The following is an 18501-nucleotide window of genomic DNA, read 5'->3' on the forward strand; positions in this document are numbered from 1 at the left end:
ATACAAAGAATGTTCACAAAGTCCTGTTTCATTGAACACTGTAGGCACAAACAACATCAGGCAGTTTCTCACAGTATCCAAGCCTGCTTTTCCAAAGTCCTGTGCCCCAAGGAGCAGACTGTTTCCGCTCAGGACTATGCCCAACACTGCTTCTCTTTTGTCTGTTGGCTAGCTGGTGACTTTCTGGTTCTGATACCCACACAAACACACAACTGTAATAAATCAGTGCCCCAACCCCTGTGTTTGCAATCAGTTTCCAGGGAAACCCCTCATATTTTCCCCATGTTAGTTATTGCTCAGAACTTCCCACTGGCCCAATGACATGGTGGTGGCATCTATTATTCAGCTATCTTATTCTATAAAAGCTTAATTGCTTCTTCCATTTAACCTGAATTAAGCATGGGTAACACACCCATCAAACTCTCTGCTGGAGAGCCACAGAGTGCAGGGGAGGAGCTGGAGTAAGAGAAGTGGAGTAGAGAAGGTGTGGACGGACATGGGAAAGCAGATGCTCCCTGTGGCATTGTGACTTGGAAAGCTTGTTTCCCCCTCCCACTGAAATCCACTGAGGAGGCAATACATCTTGAAGCTATATTATCCCCTTCTGGGGCTCCTACTGAGGGGCTACAGAGGCACTCTCTCAGCCATTGCAAGTGTAGCTCCTGTAGGTTCTGGTCAGTGGCAGGGAGTGCAGTGGAGTAGTAGTCATCCCTTCCAGCTGTCTCCTCTCTTTACATTGAAGGGTGTTTCCTGCCTCTCCCATTCTCACTACCCTCTGTTGACCCCTGACATTTACAGGATTGGAAAGGAAGTGTGGCCTCCAAAATCCATAGTACTCCACAATCTTCCCATCAGAAGGGGTGGTCATTCAAGGAAAATTCAGCAAGATGAATATCATTTCTAATTCACCAGACCCTTCTATACACTTTCCAGCTGTGCTTTGGCCCCATTTTCTCAGTACGGTAACAGCCCTGTGTAGGTTTTGCATTATGAAAGCTGGACAGCGCTTTTTTATTATCATTGTTATTATGGAATCAGACACTGCTTAATTAAAGAATGTGCTGGGGGGATACACTATTTATACAGAAACTATGTATTTTAAATGCATTTTTCCATGGTGATTGCAGATAATGAGGTAAGCTCAGCTTTGATTCATTAGTGTAGTAAAAGAGATGCTCAGAATTATTTGGTATAATTCACAGCATTTAAGAAAGCATATATTTTCATAATACTCTAAATCCATGGCTTATGGTAGTAACTCAAGCGTATTATGAATGGTTTGCCATAGCACTATCGTTTTAAAATTGTGGTGGTGCCATTTTTTCATTGTAACTGTCCAGCGTAGGAACTGATTTAGTGCAGTACTTTTAGTGAATACTGTGCTAGAGAATGGCTGTTTACAACAGTACAGCTGAGCTTGTTTTAGAACTTCCATTTTCATAGACCCTGTTTATCTTACTCAAACTCTCTGTACCGCTTTGGCCTACAGCATAGAAATGGAAATTTAATTAGAACAGACTTTTCCCTCAGTTTTCTGGTTCTTCTGTTTCTCAACTAGAGGTGAGACATTCTGCTGAATTATTCAACTTCTTTTGCTCCAATCAGAATTACTTTTGAAATGACCTCTGTGCAATGACCTACTTCCCATAATGAAGCAATTTTCATCCAAAACTAGCATCCAAAAAAGCAAATTTGTTCTGAATTGAAACTTGGCAAAGTATTAAATTATTTTTTAAAGTTAAAAATCCCTCTTCATTAATTTTCATTAGTAGAAGTTGGGGTTTTGTTTTGTTTTCATGAGTGATGTTGAGAAAGTGGATAAGGAAAAGTTATTTACTTATTCCCATAATACAAGAACTAGGGGTCACCAAAAGAAATTAATAGGCAGCAGGTTTAAAACAAATAAAAGGAAGTTCTTCTTCACGCAGCGCACAGTCAACTTGTGGAACTCCTTACCTGAGGAGGTTGTGAAGGCTAGGACTATAACAATGTTTAAAAGGGGACTGGATAAATTCATGGTGGCTAAGTCCATAAATGGCTATTAGCCAGGATGGGTAAGAATGGTGTCCCTAGCCTCTGTTCGTCAGAGGATGGAGATGGATGGCAGGAGAGAGATCACTTGATCATTGCCTGTTAGGTTCACTCCCTCTGGGGCACCTGGCATTGGCCACTGTCGGTAGACAGATACTGGGCTAGATGGACCTTTGGTCTGACCCAGTACAGCCTTTCTTATGTTCTTATGTTTTGTTTTTTAAAGAAAAAAATAGCTTACTGTTATAGTATTTAGTCTGTCTACACCAGAATTCCAATGGTTGGGAAACAAATTCTTGGAATTATTGATGGAACTCCAGTTTCTCCCCTGTTTAGTCCCTCCTTGCCTCATCATTACTATCCCTCTTGCCAAAGTGAGCTGGACATAACTCCATCTCATTAGTGCTAGGTGATCCTCAAGAGGCTGCCTGGTTGCATTCAGCCCTGTCCTACAAAAATCCCCATGTCCAAACTCAGTTTTCAAAACCGAGGCTTGAAAATCATTTCAGACAATGCAATTTTGCCAGTGGGTGGTAGCTTCTGCAAACAGGAAAACATTATTTGCTGGGGAAATGTTTTTTAAGCCTCTGGCTTTCAACAGCCTTTTTAAAAAAATTATTTTCAACCACACAAATGTCAACAAAACCATGTTTCTTGAAATATTTTTCAATTAGGAAAGCCACTTTTGGAAGCATGGGCCAAAATGTTTAAAACATGGCTGCCTAAAGTTAGACTCTTAAATCCGTAATTAGCACCTCAATAAATGGACTGATTTTCCAAAATGCTGAGCACCCACCAGCTCTCACTGACTTCAATGGCAGCTGCTGAGAGCTTACACACTTCTGAAAATCAGATCCCTTATTTAAATTCCCAAATGTGGTTTTAGGGACCTAACTTTAGTCACCTATTGGCCAGGAATTCTTGCAGTCTGGTGATGAGGCAAAAAATTCAGATACTTATGTAAACTTTTCCCCAAACTCTCTGCACCTCTTTGGCTTACAACATAGAACTAGAAATTTAATTAGACCAGGCTTTTCTATCAGTTTTCTCAAAGGTGAGAATTCCTGTTTAATTATTCAACTTCATTTGCTCCAATCAGGACTACTTTCAAAATGGGTGTCTGATCAAGCTTCACAGACTGATGAAAATGAATCATTACTTTGATTTGTTATGCAGAAAAACTGCTTTTTTTTCTGAGTTTGCAACATATTTTTTTGTTCCGATGTCTACACATCTGAGATGTTTGTAACAAATACCAAGTTTCCCATGACTGTATTTAATGCTGTACAAGATTTCACACCTCTGGGCTCTATATTTACAGCTCTGTCATGTTCCTTTCTTGTACTGACCCGAAGTAGAGGTTTTTCTTATCTCATGAAAAGGTTGTCTGTCATAGGTGCAGCTATTGTAGCACAATATATTACCTAAACCTTGACCCTGAACAAATATTGTAGAAGGACAGTTTACCTCAGAATTCTAAAGAAAATGAAAATCTTTTCAGTCATTCAAAAAAAAACCCCATGCTTGTTTGGTTTAATAAAATTAATTTAATTCTGAAAATCTTCTATTGAGCCTCGCTTTTAACTGAACTTGGTCAGATTCTGATCTTGCCTGCACAGGTTTTCTCCTGGCTTTGCTCCAGGGTGTTAATCTGGATTTACATTCAGTAAACTCAACGGTGTTAATCTGGATTTACATTGCAGTGAGATCAGAATCTGGCCCTGAGCCCCTTAAAAAAGACAACAATAAACAAAGCCACCAAGTTTACTGTATGTGAAAAAAATATTAAAGGAACTTTCAACCCTGCCACGCCCAATCCATAGCTCACTGAAAAGAAAAGGCTACTGTTGATTTCAGTGGGTTTAAGATTGGGGCCCTACCTAGAACAATCTATTTCCCTCCCATTATATGCTACTAGTTTGTTCCGTCCTACTCTCATGCAAGCTGTACAGCTGACCCATCTCCCCATAATCTGACAATAGTACAGGGACCTGTGACAGTCTTTTAGCTTCAGCAATTTGAGGAGACAAGGAGAACAGCGTGACACATTCGGGGCTTTTGTATTGTATTGGTTCTTTTATTTAGGAAGCCTTTCACTCCAAAGAAACCCCAAAAAAACATTTTCAGTGCTCTTTCAACAGTGCACTACTGATCACGCTGTAATCTATTCCTCCCAAACTAACTTTCTAAATGATCTAATGCCTCACTCAAATCTAAGATGGACTCATACTCCCCTCAATATAGTTCTGTTTGTACTCAGTAAGTACTGCCCACTAGAGATGGGAAATAACTTACAATGAAATATTAACTTTATAAATTTCACCTCTTTTCTGTTCAGATTGTCCATGAACAGACTGTGATCTTTCCTCAAATACATCCATTATTTGAAATTATTCACAGAATATTTTTGGTGAATAATACTTGATATGTAGCTAGTTCTAAAGCAGGTCATTGTGAGTTTAAAATATTCAAAATTCAAGCTGTTTTAAATGTATACATTGGTTATATGGGATTGTTTCTTTTCCCTGATTGGATGAGTGGGATTATTAAAATGAGCTTTCTTGTGAGAAAAGCTAACTACTAGTTACCCACGTTAACTAATTCAGCATTTGTTGTCTGCAAATATTTTTTTTTAAATTCATGGTTTCTGTGAACATTCTGGCCAGTTTACTTGTTCTGTAGACTGTCTCCAGACGGTGAACGTAAAAGAGTTATGAACACAGCCAGAGATAATTCATTTAAAATTTCAAACAAAAATTTGTTGAATTTTTTTTGTTTTGTTCTGTTAAACATATATTTGTCCAGACAAATTATGAAGCCCTTTACTTATACTGGTAAATACAAGAGCTGGGAGCTTTTTTTCAGTGCATAGTAGCTTAGCCAAAAATGCATTTGTCAGGACACTGAAACTGTATGCAAATTCAGATAAAATTTGACAAATAGTTTCAGCTGAATAAACCCTATGGACTTTTTTAAATAAAAAAGCCAAAATGCTTCATTCTGGTTCTTTCAAAAGGAAATGTTTCAACTTTGTTTTAATAGCATGTTTCATTTAGAAATTTACCTAATTTTTTTAAAATAGAAAAAACACCCAAAATGAAAAACAAAAAACCAAAAAATTAGCTTGAGCTTTAAATGATTTTTTTTCATTCTCCCCCTCCCATTTCAGTGAGAAAAAAACAAAAATATCAGTTTTGCTTTGAACCAAACAGATATGGTTTTTTGGGGGGGGGGGGGGCGGATTTTACAGTTCAAAACTGAAACCAAAATATCGTTTATTTGCTCACCTCTAGTGGTACTTACATACTCAAGTAGCCCTATTGGTTCCTATGGGACTGCCTGCATGATAAGTGCTCACGATTGTGAGTCAGAGCTCCACAATCTTTCCCTTCATCTAGGTTTAAAACAAGAAATAAGCCAAGATGTGAACCTTGAATTCAAATCCCTTCAAATTTGAATATGTGAAGTAGCAATTGATGACTGACCGAAAGAGGCAATCAGGCAGTCAGGCAAACTGATTCCTAGAGTTTATTTTTGAATGAGATACAATGCTGGAGGGGGTGTCTGTTTTTAGGTGTTAATGAAGCCCAAGGTGGCAGAAATCGGCCAAGATCATGGTCCAATGGAATTATTAGCCAAGATCTAACAAGAACAGTTTACAAGATTTCAGCACCATTTAATATGAACCTGAACTCTAGCCCTGATTTAGGTGTGATCACAAGACCTTACCTATACCTATGGAGATATACCTATCTCGTAGAGCTGGAAGGGACCCTGAAAGGTCATAGAGTCCAGCCCCCTGCCTTCACTAGCAGGACCAAGTACTGATTTTGCCCCAAATCCCTAAATGACCCCCTCAAGGATTGAAGTCACAACCCTGGGTTTAGCAGGCCAATGCTCAAACCACTGAGCTATCCCTCCAAAACCAAATCCAACCCCAAACTTGGCCCATCTCTTTGTAGCAGAAGGCTTTTCAGAATCTGATGTAAATGAAAACGTTTTCCTAATTTAAAAGTCTAGTGTCCAGAACTTTAAACATGGCTACACATCTTCCATGACTGTATGTGTGATAAGTTCAGTCTCCAGGACTGTCCATCTGGTGCCTCTCACAGGTAATAAATTCACTTTGTTAAGGAGAAAAACACAGGTCCCCAAAACTTAAAACCAAACTAAGACAAAAAAATTCTTCTTCCTTTGCTAGACCAGATAATTACCTGTGGAAAGATCTGAGGAGTGTGTGCTCATTACAGTTTCCTTCTGAACAAGTGCTGAAATCTGCTTTATAAAAGAAAATATTTGAAATGTCGTGTGTGTGTGTGTGTGTGTGTGTGTGTGTGCGTGTGTGTGTGTGTGAAAATTGCAGTTTCTCAAGAGTCACCTAAAAATAAATACACAAACATTTGAGTGTGGTATTCAGTTACAATTTTTTTAAATTCCAGATGGAATTACCCTGAGAAGCTAATATTGTGCCTCTGTAATGCTGGTTGAAGTAAGGTGGCCACTAGACCTGATGAGTTTGCTCTGCCAAGAAACAGCACAAGCTTTCAAGTGAGGTAACAAGGTGTTATCTGATCCATCTGTTTTGGGGCCTCTTAGCCAGGTATGTGCGTGCATGCTCAAAATGGAGATGGCTCTGAAATGACCTGTCTTAGTAAAAGTGGAAAGAAAGTTCAGCTCAAAGAGAGGTTTTTTTATTAGAGGAAGGAAGGGTACACTCTGCCTTTTAAAGAAGTTGCCCTACTGCTGACAGCATCCCATTATGACCCACCATTGTTCCTTTTTCCCCTGCAATGCCTTGGGGAATTCTGCTGAATTGCTTTTTATGCCTGTACTGGTTCTGTGATGGTGCCTTACTACAGCCATATACTGGGATCCTGCAGTGTCACAGGAAGCTCCTCCAGATAACAGGAGACTAGTGCTGGCTCCTATTATAGCTGCTGCTACTGCAGCCCAGTGGCTGAAGCAGAAGAGGCTTTGCCACTTTCAGCTTGCCCATACTTCTCAGGTGGCTCCTTTCCTAGTAGTTGGGGGCACCCCATTAGCTCATGGTAGACCCCATGCTGCATTTCTGTGGTCCAAACACCCCTGCCAGAGTACTGTGAAAGGTTTGTGGTGCAGCAGAGGTCTGTCATGCGGCTCCTTACTACCTCTGCTTAAGACGTGTACTGGCTTTAGCTGTAGTGGTGATAATGAAACCATCCCTTCTATTTTCCTCTCTTTTTCTTGTCACTTCTACATTTCGTTCGTGGATGGATGTAGCCTGAAAGGGATCTCCAGAAGGACTATTCCCTTCTACCACATGAATGTCTTCAGCCAGAGTGTAGTCTCTCAATGGGCATATATTGGCCACAGCCCCTTCCAACCCCAATTTGGTGATCAACTAATCTGTCTGCATGAGAACAAAAATTTACCCTTTAACAGAGGGTTTGCTCTTAATGAGAACCTATCAGATATATAGTTGATGTCCATAGTCACAATGCAAGAGGAGGTAGTGCTCTTGTAAACTAAAGCTGGAGCACTGGACGAGTGTTTGCTGCCCACAACCTCAAATCTTTAATGTGATTATCTAGTGTAGACCCTTAATCCTGTGCATTTTCTCATTGACTTCCCACACTCTGATTTTGTGGAGTCAATGGGAGTCACTGAAATAAGGGTCCATGCTAGCATATCCTGTTGCAGGATTGGTGACTAAAAAGAGAGTTTTGATAATAACGTTAAATGTAGTTAATTCACTAGGATTCTGGCAGATGGATGTTGTGGGAAGTGAAATGCCATTCAGAGGGGGTTACACAATGCACAAAATGAAATTCAGATGCTGAAAATCAGAACATTCTTGCATTTAGTTTCAAATTCTTAATCAGTATCATTTGCATCCAATCTCTATGTTTAAAGGCAGATAATTTTCAATTAAAATGATTTCATTTAGGGAAAGTGTTTGTCTGAGTGGAAGTGTTTTCATTAAAGGAAGTGTGCAATATTTCACAATATCCAATGTTTTCACAGCTAAATTACCATTTTGATGAAACATTCAAATTCAGGAATATGAAAATAACTTTTGAAAAATTGTGGAAAATTTTATGAAACTTTTTTTTTAATGTTACTGTTACACAACCTTTATTATGAGGTCATGAAAAAATGTTTGCTGGTGTCAGAACTTCTGAAAAACAAATAAACCCCAAATCAAAACAAAAAAACAACAACCAGAAGGGAGATAGAAAGTTCGTTAACTTCAAGCAACTATTTGGAAGACCCACCAATACTGGAATAAATATAAAAATCTCATGTCAACTAACAGCATTTCTTATTTACACAGTATCTGTTTATTTTTGATTTTCAAATTCTTGCCTGTTAAGCAAACTTCAGTTCAGCTGGTTTATATGACAGAGTTAGAGCAACTGAGATGTTGCAGAGTCCTGAAAAAAATAATTCTAAAGGGCCAAGAGAAACAAACAAAATGTGTTTGTGATAATGCCTAACCTTAGAGATATTGTATGTGAAGCTGGAGGAATCATATATTGAATCTATGATAAGTATGGTGATAACTATTAGAACTGTGCTGAACTACTGTGAAACAATTCAGGTAGTCAGCAAACAGCGCTAATTACTAGTCTGGGAAAATTATGTGTAATTTACTGCCCACCATGGGCTTCTACCTAAAAATAAGCTCTTTTTTCTTTTTTTTAAGGACTTGCATGTTAATGCAGAATACCTGATGCAATTATGTGCAGAAAAGACATTCAGATGTACTTCCATAAATGCACTTCTGCTTCTCAATTACTGCTTCAGTATCTTCAGAGAGCCTTTGGTAGAAATATTCTTCATTTAATCCAAAATGGGGAATAACCACTAGACCACATGTAGGACCTGTTATCCCAAATGCCTTGATCTGTGGGTAGCACAATAAAAATGAGAAAATAAAATACTGTGAGGCTTCCACTGATAATTACAGAGCCACATTGCAAGTGAGAATAGAACGGCCTCTTAAGTGAATAGAATGGCCTGAAAACTCTTTACATATCAATGTTAATTAACTTAACTTAAAGAAACTTTGAAACTCCACCTCTAAACAGGAAGATAAAAGCTCCATAAAATAGTTTCACTATAATTAATTCAGGTTTTTTTAAAATGCAATGAATTCAGTTTGTTTAAGTCAAGACATTAATCTTTTTGACATGGAAGACATAAACCAAATGTTTAAATGAAATGACAGCCTCAGGTTAACATTCGCCAACTGAACTACAGTACAACCTCCCCACACAATGCACATTTTCAGATCATTGAAGAAGACCCCTGCTGGTTCTCAAGGAAAACTAACTTGCAGTAGCAAAATAAATACTGGCATTGTGGCACAACAGCTGAAACATGCAAGCACAGATGTGTAGTATTGTCGGCTTTTAAAATCAGATAAGGAGTGTTCAGACATAATCACTTTAGTGTCTGGGCCGCATTGCATGCTACAGAACTACCCAAGTATGGCCCTACAGACACATGCAGTGTGTGTTCTGTCTAAACAGCAACAAGCTGATGGGATTTCATAACATTATTGTTATGTCTAGATAGGCCAATCTTTGTGTAATTTAGCTGTGACTTTGAAATAGCTTTAGAACTTGGGACACAAATGGAGCTTTATGATTAGTTGTCAGTAATGTCATATATTCTGTATGTCAATAATTCCCAGTAAATGCACAGGTCTAAGTGTCTTCCTTCAAACATATGCCTTGTAATACTACCTGAGAGGTGCTATAATTACTCTGAAGTGAACTGCCTGTCATATCTTGTTGCTTATACACTAAACAGTTGCATTCATAAGGATTAACAGTCTTCGGGAATGCTGTGCTGCAAGAGGCAGTGCGCCAAATAAAACAGACTAGGAGTGCACGCATGTTGTTATGCAAGATCAGTTGTTCGAGTAAATCTAGCAGTTTCCTCGTGTCTGTCATTGCGGTTGCCCATCATAATAGTAGGTCTGCGACAGGGCTACTCCATCACTGTCCCATTAAAATGTATGTACCCACACCTTTAAAAAGACATGGCCTTGGGCATGCATTGAAGGGTGGCACACAAGGGGTTATTAACATCTGGATTCAGACAAGACACTTCTAAAAGTGCAAAGAATGTGTATTTAACCTTACAGAAATATGGCTCACCGATTCTGTGGTAGTCCTGTTAAGACATACAAGCTATTTCAGCCAGGGACAATTTAAGTTACACACACCACATGATTGTAAGTAAAGAAATGTTGTTGTTTTTTGGGGCGGGGGAGGTCTGAGTATTTTTTTAGGTCTAGTTTATAGCCGAGCAGCTTCATTTTAGTTACTTCATAAGAATATTTTAAACCAAGCCAGCATAATATTAAAATAACTTAAAATATATGTAAAATTTATGAGAGCATGTCAGGTGTAATGCTTGATAAAGTAAGTTTAATGCTTCCGAATTTATTTTTCTTCAGGCAGGGAAAGCTGAATTCTGCAATTCTAGGTTGCAGTATAATTTTATAAATTCTTTTTCATTACACCATTCTTTTATTAATGACATCCAGCCCAATTTAAGTAAAAGAGATAAGTGGAAAGTACCTAGCATGTTGGAAGCCAGGAGTGCATACTTGCATGTGTGATAACGGGAATTTTTCTGTGTGAAAGAAATCCATCTGCAGCAAACTTTGTATGTGTGTTCTTCAGTGTGGTCTTTCTAGTGGAAATGCTGCAACATTCTGTGAACAAATAAAAGGTTTTGTAGCTGACAGGAACTGTATATCACTTTGAACACTCGTCATTTACTGTGGGTGTGTCATGTTGTTACATTGTGTGACACTCCATATTATCGTGACAGGACTAAATGACAAAGTCCCAGCTCTCTACTGAAAATTCAGAGCATCTTATTTCCATTTTCTGCCTGCTCATGTACTGATATTCCAGGTGAACTAATTCAGTGGATCAGCAATGGGAAATATGTGTATACTTCTCAATGGCACTGTATTAAAGATACAGCACATCAGTGATGTTAGATCTGAATTTACCTCCATCAAACAGAAACCTAGCATTATCTCATTCTTCTGTTACACAGAGTGATATCAGAAATGTTGAATTTTGAAATAATTATAGAAGAAAATTGTCCTTGGTAATAGTCACTTTCCATCACTATTATTCCTTCACTTTGAGGATTGCAAAAGCCTTTATAAACATTAAATAATTTAGCTTTATAATGCTCCTATGAGGGGCAATGGAAAGCTAGTATTCCCCCTTTACTGATGAGGCAGTGAGAGGTGGAATGATTTGCCCAAGGTCACATACCAAGTCTGCAAAGAGGTGGGAATAACTCCGTTCTGTGCCTTAACCACAAGATTGCCAGTCCTACCAAAAAAAACCCTGCATTCCATCCAATTTCAAACTTCTCCATTGTTTACTTCCCTACATTTTAAGACTTTACCAGGGTTTTGAGTTATTAATATCGATGAAGATTTGTGTCAGACTGATTACAGCCAGTTTGCAAATATTTTCATTCATGACACACCAAATGTCCTATCTTTACTGAACAGAGCATTTCTGAACAACCACGCCATTCTGAAATAAAGTTGGAAATGAGGAAGTGTCTGATTTGATATTCATGACTTCTTCAGCCTCTTTTTCTGTGTTGTCCCTGAAAGAGGAAGATAATGCAATGGTTTTGTTAACCTTTACTATAATAACCCTTTTTGCTCCTGCTAGTTGATTGGATTGACTATTACCACACAATTCTTAGATGGCATTCCAACAACATTCTCAGTGTTCTCTGCTTAGTTATCATGTCCATGAAATTCAAATCTGGCCAATTAACTTGTGTATACCTGCTGCCTCTCCTATTACCATGTAATTACTCTAAAAAGATATCAAACAGAAGGATAGCTTCATATTCAGGTGTCAATTTAATGTCACTTGTGCATACTTTTGTACTCTGTCTCTTTTCCTATATATATTTTCCAGGAGTCTAACGTATAAAGTCTGTGTCTTCTGATACAATACCTGTCTCATATGCATCCCTCCAAAATCACTCTGAATCAATAAATTACCCACCCTCCTTGTACAGTATTTGTAGAGGTTCAAAGACAGGACCATTACTGTTAAGGTTGAATTGTCAGGAGTCGGATGAGAATATGCATGTTGAAGCACTATATAAAGATATATTCAGAGGTTCTGAGGAATTCCTTGTGATATCAACAAGTCTATAAACTGAACCTTTTGTGGAATTCGGGTTGAAATTTCCAAAGTCTTTCATTCACAATTTTTCACATACATTTGCACATGCTTAATATATGGTATGTACACAATACCCAAGGCCTAATCCAAAGCCTATCCAAAGTCAATGAAAAGACAGCATTGTGTCTAGCCCCTATTGAGAGGCACATGTTATCAGTCTGACACCTAACTTGCCATAAAGATACACAAATTCCACACACATTGTTTATTTATAAAGCACACATCTAGCCCTTTAGGCACTCTTTTAAAAATGAAAAACAGGACAATTCAATAGTTCAAAACACTATACCTGAACATTTTTGCCCACAACTTCTTATAATTGCACAAAAAAGATATTCCCAACTCCAATATTGCCCATCCAAGCATGCCCTAGCCCCTTATTCAACACCCTCAACCCAAAATGCATTATTCTTAGGTGCTCAGCTACTACAGTGATAGATAGACATCAGATTATTGCACATTCTAAAACCTCAACAATACAGCCCCTACAATATTCGTGCTCATGTACTGAATTAAACAACAGTCAGTCCATTTCAAGTGCTCACAGTTCCTGGGAATGAACTCTATGTAAGTGTGGAATAGCTGCATGGCTATTCAGGTGCTCTCCTGGGTCAAGGTAAAATCAAATCCCTATTTTTTAATAAACTTGTAATCATCACCATATGTTTGGACTATTTGGAATTTTCATGACAACGATATACAGAGGGAAAGAGAGGGAGAGTGTGTTTTTTCCATGTGATACTGCCTGTTCATTAATGTTGCGAGATGATACAATTTTCCAAAAATGTCTCAGCATGCATGAGTTGTATTACATTAGGAAAATAGTATATTCTAGTAAAGCACTGGATAGTATTAAATACACTGAGCATGATGCAAATTTAACTTAAATGATAAGCCATGTTCTAGCATAAATATCAAATGATTTACGTCTTCTGATTGGTGTTTGTGTTCTGAATAAGATTAGACAATAGGTATGGATGCATGTATTGTATTGTATTGTATTGTATTGTATTGTATTGTATTGTATTGGAATAGTGCTTAATAGCTCCAGTCATGCTTAGAACCCAACTGTGCTAGGTGCTGTATAAACACAGAACAAAAAGATGGCTCTTGCCCAAAAGCAATGATACAGTAATGGTCAGCATACAATAAGTGGATACCATTTTGACATGAGTGCTCTTGATGAAACTTAAGTAGGCAACTTAAATTAGATGAAAGGTTGTACTTACTGGGTGCAATACCAATTAATTGTGATTCCTAATATAAACTGGGTTGGGGCAGAGAGGGAATGAGGGTTGAGCTGGGGTTATGGGTTTCTTTTCTTTTTTCCTTTATTGTGGAGGAAGTTTGAGTTGGGATTAAATGAGGGGGAAAGTGATGGTTAACTGAAAAGAAAGTAAAAAATAAACAACAGGTCTACCATTATTTATATCCTTCTTTTATATAGGTTGGTTCTTTATATACGGTACTTCGTACTCCCTTGCGATTTTATCATATGTGGATATGTTATAATATTAAATTCTAAACTATTAGCAAAATCTCACCATTTTCTGTCCTTAACTAATTAACCTTGTGCATTTTTTACCTGTATCTTTACCTGGTTTACAGAGTAAACAAGTATTTTAAAACAATTAAAACCGAAGAGAGTCTAGCTTTCACTATATTGTACCAAGAGTTATCTTTTTAAAATGTCTTTTTATTTGCAGGGATTGTTTTAGGTCTTTGTGACATGATTGACACTGAGCTGAGAAGGAGGACATGCACACTTCAGTCTGAGAATGTGTGACAGGAGAAACACAAAGAAGACAGCATGCAGGAAGAAGGGGATAAAGCTGTGGACAGGAGTAATATGAAGAAATACTGACATTCCTTCAAACCTAGTATCATATTGTTCCTTCTAAATTATCCTACTTTCTTTTGTATCTTGCTCTTTTGGCATTAACTCCGCTTTGACATTTTTCTGGTCATTCCACAATACCTCTTCTGTGTATGGAGAGCACTGACAAATGTAACCTCTGAAACATCAAATAAAGACAATCTAACTCAGGGGTGGCCAACCTGAGCCTGAGAAGGAGCCAGAATTTACCAATGTACATTGCCAAAGAGCCACAGTAATACGTCAGCAGCCCCCTATCAGCACCCCAACCCACTTCCAGCGTCTCCCACCCACCAGCAGCCTCGCTGATCAGTGCCTCCCGCTTCCTCCCTGCACTTCCTGATCAGCTGTTTCGTGGCATGCAGGAGGCTCTGGGGGAGGAGGGAGGAGCGAGGGCATGGCTCAGGGCTCAGGGGAGGCGGGTGGGAAGGGGTGGAGTGGGGCCAGGGCCTGTGGCAGAGCCAGGGGTTGAGCAGTGAGCACCCCCAGCACATTGGAAAGTCGGCGCCTGTAGCTCCAGCCCTGGAGTCGGTGCCTATACAAGGAGCCGCATATTGACTTCTGAAGAACCGCATGTGGCTCCAGAGCCACAGGTTGGCCACCCCTGATCTAACTAATCTGCCCTTGAACAATGCATAGCCATTAAACCCAAGTTCAGGGTACTTAATCCAAAATACATAAACCTCCTTCTGAAGAAGTGCTTGTGCTGTTTATTACTTCAGCCAGTTTAAAATATGTTTCTTTGCTTAACATTATTAATAACAATACTAAAAATGATTGCTGAGGGCTCCCTAGCCCAGAACATGGTCACTTGGAATGACCAGGTGGGCCTCAGTCAGGTAAAGTAACATCTGCCTTAAACTTTTGTCCAGACATATGCTGTACCTTTTTAATGGTTCTGATTTATTTTGTAGTACCTCTGCATATTCTGTCAAAGGATAGAAGCAGGAATGGTCTGATATAACAGTGAGAAGGCTGTTCTCACTTACACCTGGCTGCTATAGTCATAAGAGGGAATTCCAGCAACTGGGGATAGCCAGATCCTGTGGTGACTGCACACGACCTGGGCATTCCTGTATGTACACAGATGGAATCCTCAGATGCCCAGTTAAGCCTCTTAAGCCACTGTGAGCCAGGAGGGTATGGCATAGCGCTGCCACACTGGGCTTCCCTTTGCACCACTAGAGCCATGTGAAGCACAGAGTGACCCAGAATCTGTCCAGAAGCGTCGAGTTTAGTGCCTCAGTCCTGTACTTAGTTTGTTACTTTGTTCCTGGTCATTGAAAAGAGGAAGGGGGTGTGCTTTTTTGGAGCAAGAAGAATAGAGGGGTAGACAGACAGCTGGGCAGTTCAAACCAGCCACGTAAGCAGCAGGCACAGAACAAAATAGTGTGTTCGACAGGGTGGAAGCTTTGGGCTGTGAGACCCTCTCTCCATGGCTTGGTGTTTGTAGAAGGAGATCACAATCTATACAGCAGCCCAAGACGCTCTTGAAAATAAGCATGTCTGAAATTTAGTAACACCATTTTTAGAAAACAAAACTCCACTTTTCCTAATATTGAGTAAGAAAAAGAAGGCAGAGAGCTATGGGGCAACAGCCAGCACACAATTCATTACCACTGCAAAAACACACAGCTAAACAATCATGTATTTATTTTTCTGTATGTGTAGTTGGTGGGGGAGAATGTAAATTCTCTGGCACTATGATGGAGCCTGAAGAAAGCCTGTGCTCCCCAACCCTCACGGTACAGATGTGAAAACACCCCACAAATTCCAATAAAATGAAAAATAGACATAAATTCTTTAACTATCTGGAGTAGGATCTGAATGGCTTTCTGAATCGGTAAGTGCTTATCATATGTCTTCATTATTTCTACACTCTGTAATGCTGGCTCTCTGAAAGTCAGAGACAAAGTAAGATAGATACTACAAGTAGCAGAGAGACTGCACTGAGAAACCAAGTATCTGTGGTACATCCAGATTTATGGTAGATGATGGCAGTAAAGTGAAAGCAAAACTACTTGTAGTGTTTGCAATGTTGCCCATTACTGTGTTTGCCCTTTTTTCTTGGTTAGCTAAAGCTGAAAAAAAAAAGGAAAAGTGTTGCTTATACATAGTGTTAAGAGACACTTTTTGACGGCAAGGTCAATCAGACTAGTTTACCTAGTTGAGGTATTTATGGAAAAATAACTCAATGTCTTTAAGGAATGGTTAGCTACGTTTATGAGAAAGGTGTGTGTTGAATCCTTCCTGCTTCATAGAAGTCTTGGCCAAGATGACCCAGGAGGCCCCTTCTGAGTCTATCGACTGTGGTTTCATGATTGATGCTTTCTTTTACTGTATTTTCAAAATACAAAGCACTGTTATAACCTTTAATGTGATACACAATGTAACTTCAATGCAATATCTTACAGTCAATGGCTATCCAGCAGCACAGGATTCTTGTGCCCTGGGAAGAAAACTAGGAAAAATAGCAGTGCAGTTTTCCTGCAAAGACACAACATTTAAGGTATTTCCTGCTATTGGGCATAGATTGTGCATCCATTACTCATGCTGGCAGATGCTTAACCCACGTGAGTAGCCCGACTCAGGTCAATGGCACCAGTGTGAATAAAGGTTGCCCAATCTGGCCCTTCATTAGGTATTTCCAGAAGAGCTTACAATTTAGTAGGTAGTTTCCAGGGACGACTCCCCCACCCTCAAGAGCTCATATTCTAAAGATGGATCCTCCACTTCTTTTTGGCTTTGAGAGGAAAGGTGGCCCAGTGGTTAGGGTACTAGGCTAAGAATTGGGAGATCTGGGTTCAAGTCCCTGCTTTTGTATCAGACTTTCTGTGTGACCTTGGGCAAGCCACTTAGCTTCTTTATGTCTCAGTTCCCCATCTGCAAAACAGGGACAATAGCAGATATTATGGAAATGGGGGACAAATATGTACCCAAAGCTGAACTGGCCACCTGAGGATTCTACCTGTGTACAAGAACGCCCTGTGGTGCAGCATATGTAGTATCGCCTTTGCTTTCTCTTACCCTGATGCAGGAGCACTACCAGCATCTGCAGCTATCACAATGGGCCAAATGGAGTGGTGATCAGCTGGTGTAATGCAGAGCAGCCTGAAGGCAGTAATGAGGAGCTGCAGATTGGAAGCAACGTATCTACGCATCCACTGATATGGGGGGCGGGGGATGAAATTGCCACCCACTATATTCTTGAGCAATTCTTTGACTAACAAAGGGTTTGTACAGTGTAAGGGTGTAAAAAACATAAGGGTGAAAAGAGGACAAGGATGGATGTTTTGTCATTGAAACTTCCATGAATGGAGACTTTGTACCATTCTGATATCACTCAAGAAGGTCTCACAACTGATCAGCAGATAAAACAAAATCCCAAGCAAATAAACAAACACATACTCCAGAATATGACACTTCCAGAGCACTTTGCTGAGAGCGAGGGAATTGTTGGGCAGCATGTTGTTAGAGGACCCTTATATTAACTATGTTAAGGACTCTGAGGAATAGATCCTTGACAACATTTTCTCCTACTTGAATCAAAGATACCTCCTCAAAGCCAGCTATTCTCCCACAGGGAGTGGCTGCCGAAGAGCACTGAAGATAGATCCTCCTGAGGATAAAGGTCTGGCAAGTCAGAGAGGATTAGTGAAGTACCTGCACATGTGTCATGAGGGGACAGGAAGAAAAGTGTGTGGGGAACAACTTACAAAAAGGTTTTAAAAAACCACTTATGAAGGTGAGTTACTGCAGCCAGAGTGGGAGACTGGGATCAGATGTTTTAATGTCCTTCTTGCCAATCATGAAGTCTGGTCTGCAGGATCCAAGGGACACAGAGACCAAGATTATGGTGCTTTTCAGAGTGAATCACCACAATCACCATCTTGGAGACCAGGGCCGCCCAGAGGATTCAGGGGGCCTGTGGTCTTCAGCGGTGGGGGTCCTTCCGCTCCGGGTCTTCAGTGCCACCAAAGACCCGGAGCGGAAGGAGCCCTCACCGCCGAATTGCCGCCGAAGACCCGGAGCGGAAAAAGCTCCGGGTCTTCGGCAGCAGGTCCTTCACTCGATCCAGGTGTGTTCGGCGACACTAAAGAACCTGCCGCTGAAGACCAGCCGAAAACTCTTGTGGGGGCCCCTGAAAACTCTCGTGGGGGCCCCTGCGGGCCCGGGGCCTGGGGCAAATTGCCCCACTTGCCCCCCCCTCTGGGCGGCCCTGTGTTGGGAGGAGAAACCACAACAACCACTAGCTCTTTCTTTCTTTCTTTCTTTCTTTCTTTCTTTCTTTCTTTCTTTCTTTCTTTCTTTCTTTCTTTCTTTCTTTCTTTCTTTCTAGCATGACAGGCCAGATTTTTAAAC

This window comes from Emys orbicularis, chromosome 3 (assembly GCF_028017835.1).
Source record: "Emys orbicularis isolate rEmyOrb1 chromosome 3, rEmyOrb1.hap1, whole genome shotgun sequence".
Taxonomy (NCBI): Eukaryota; Metazoa; Chordata; order Testudines; family Emydidae; genus Emys; species Emys orbicularis.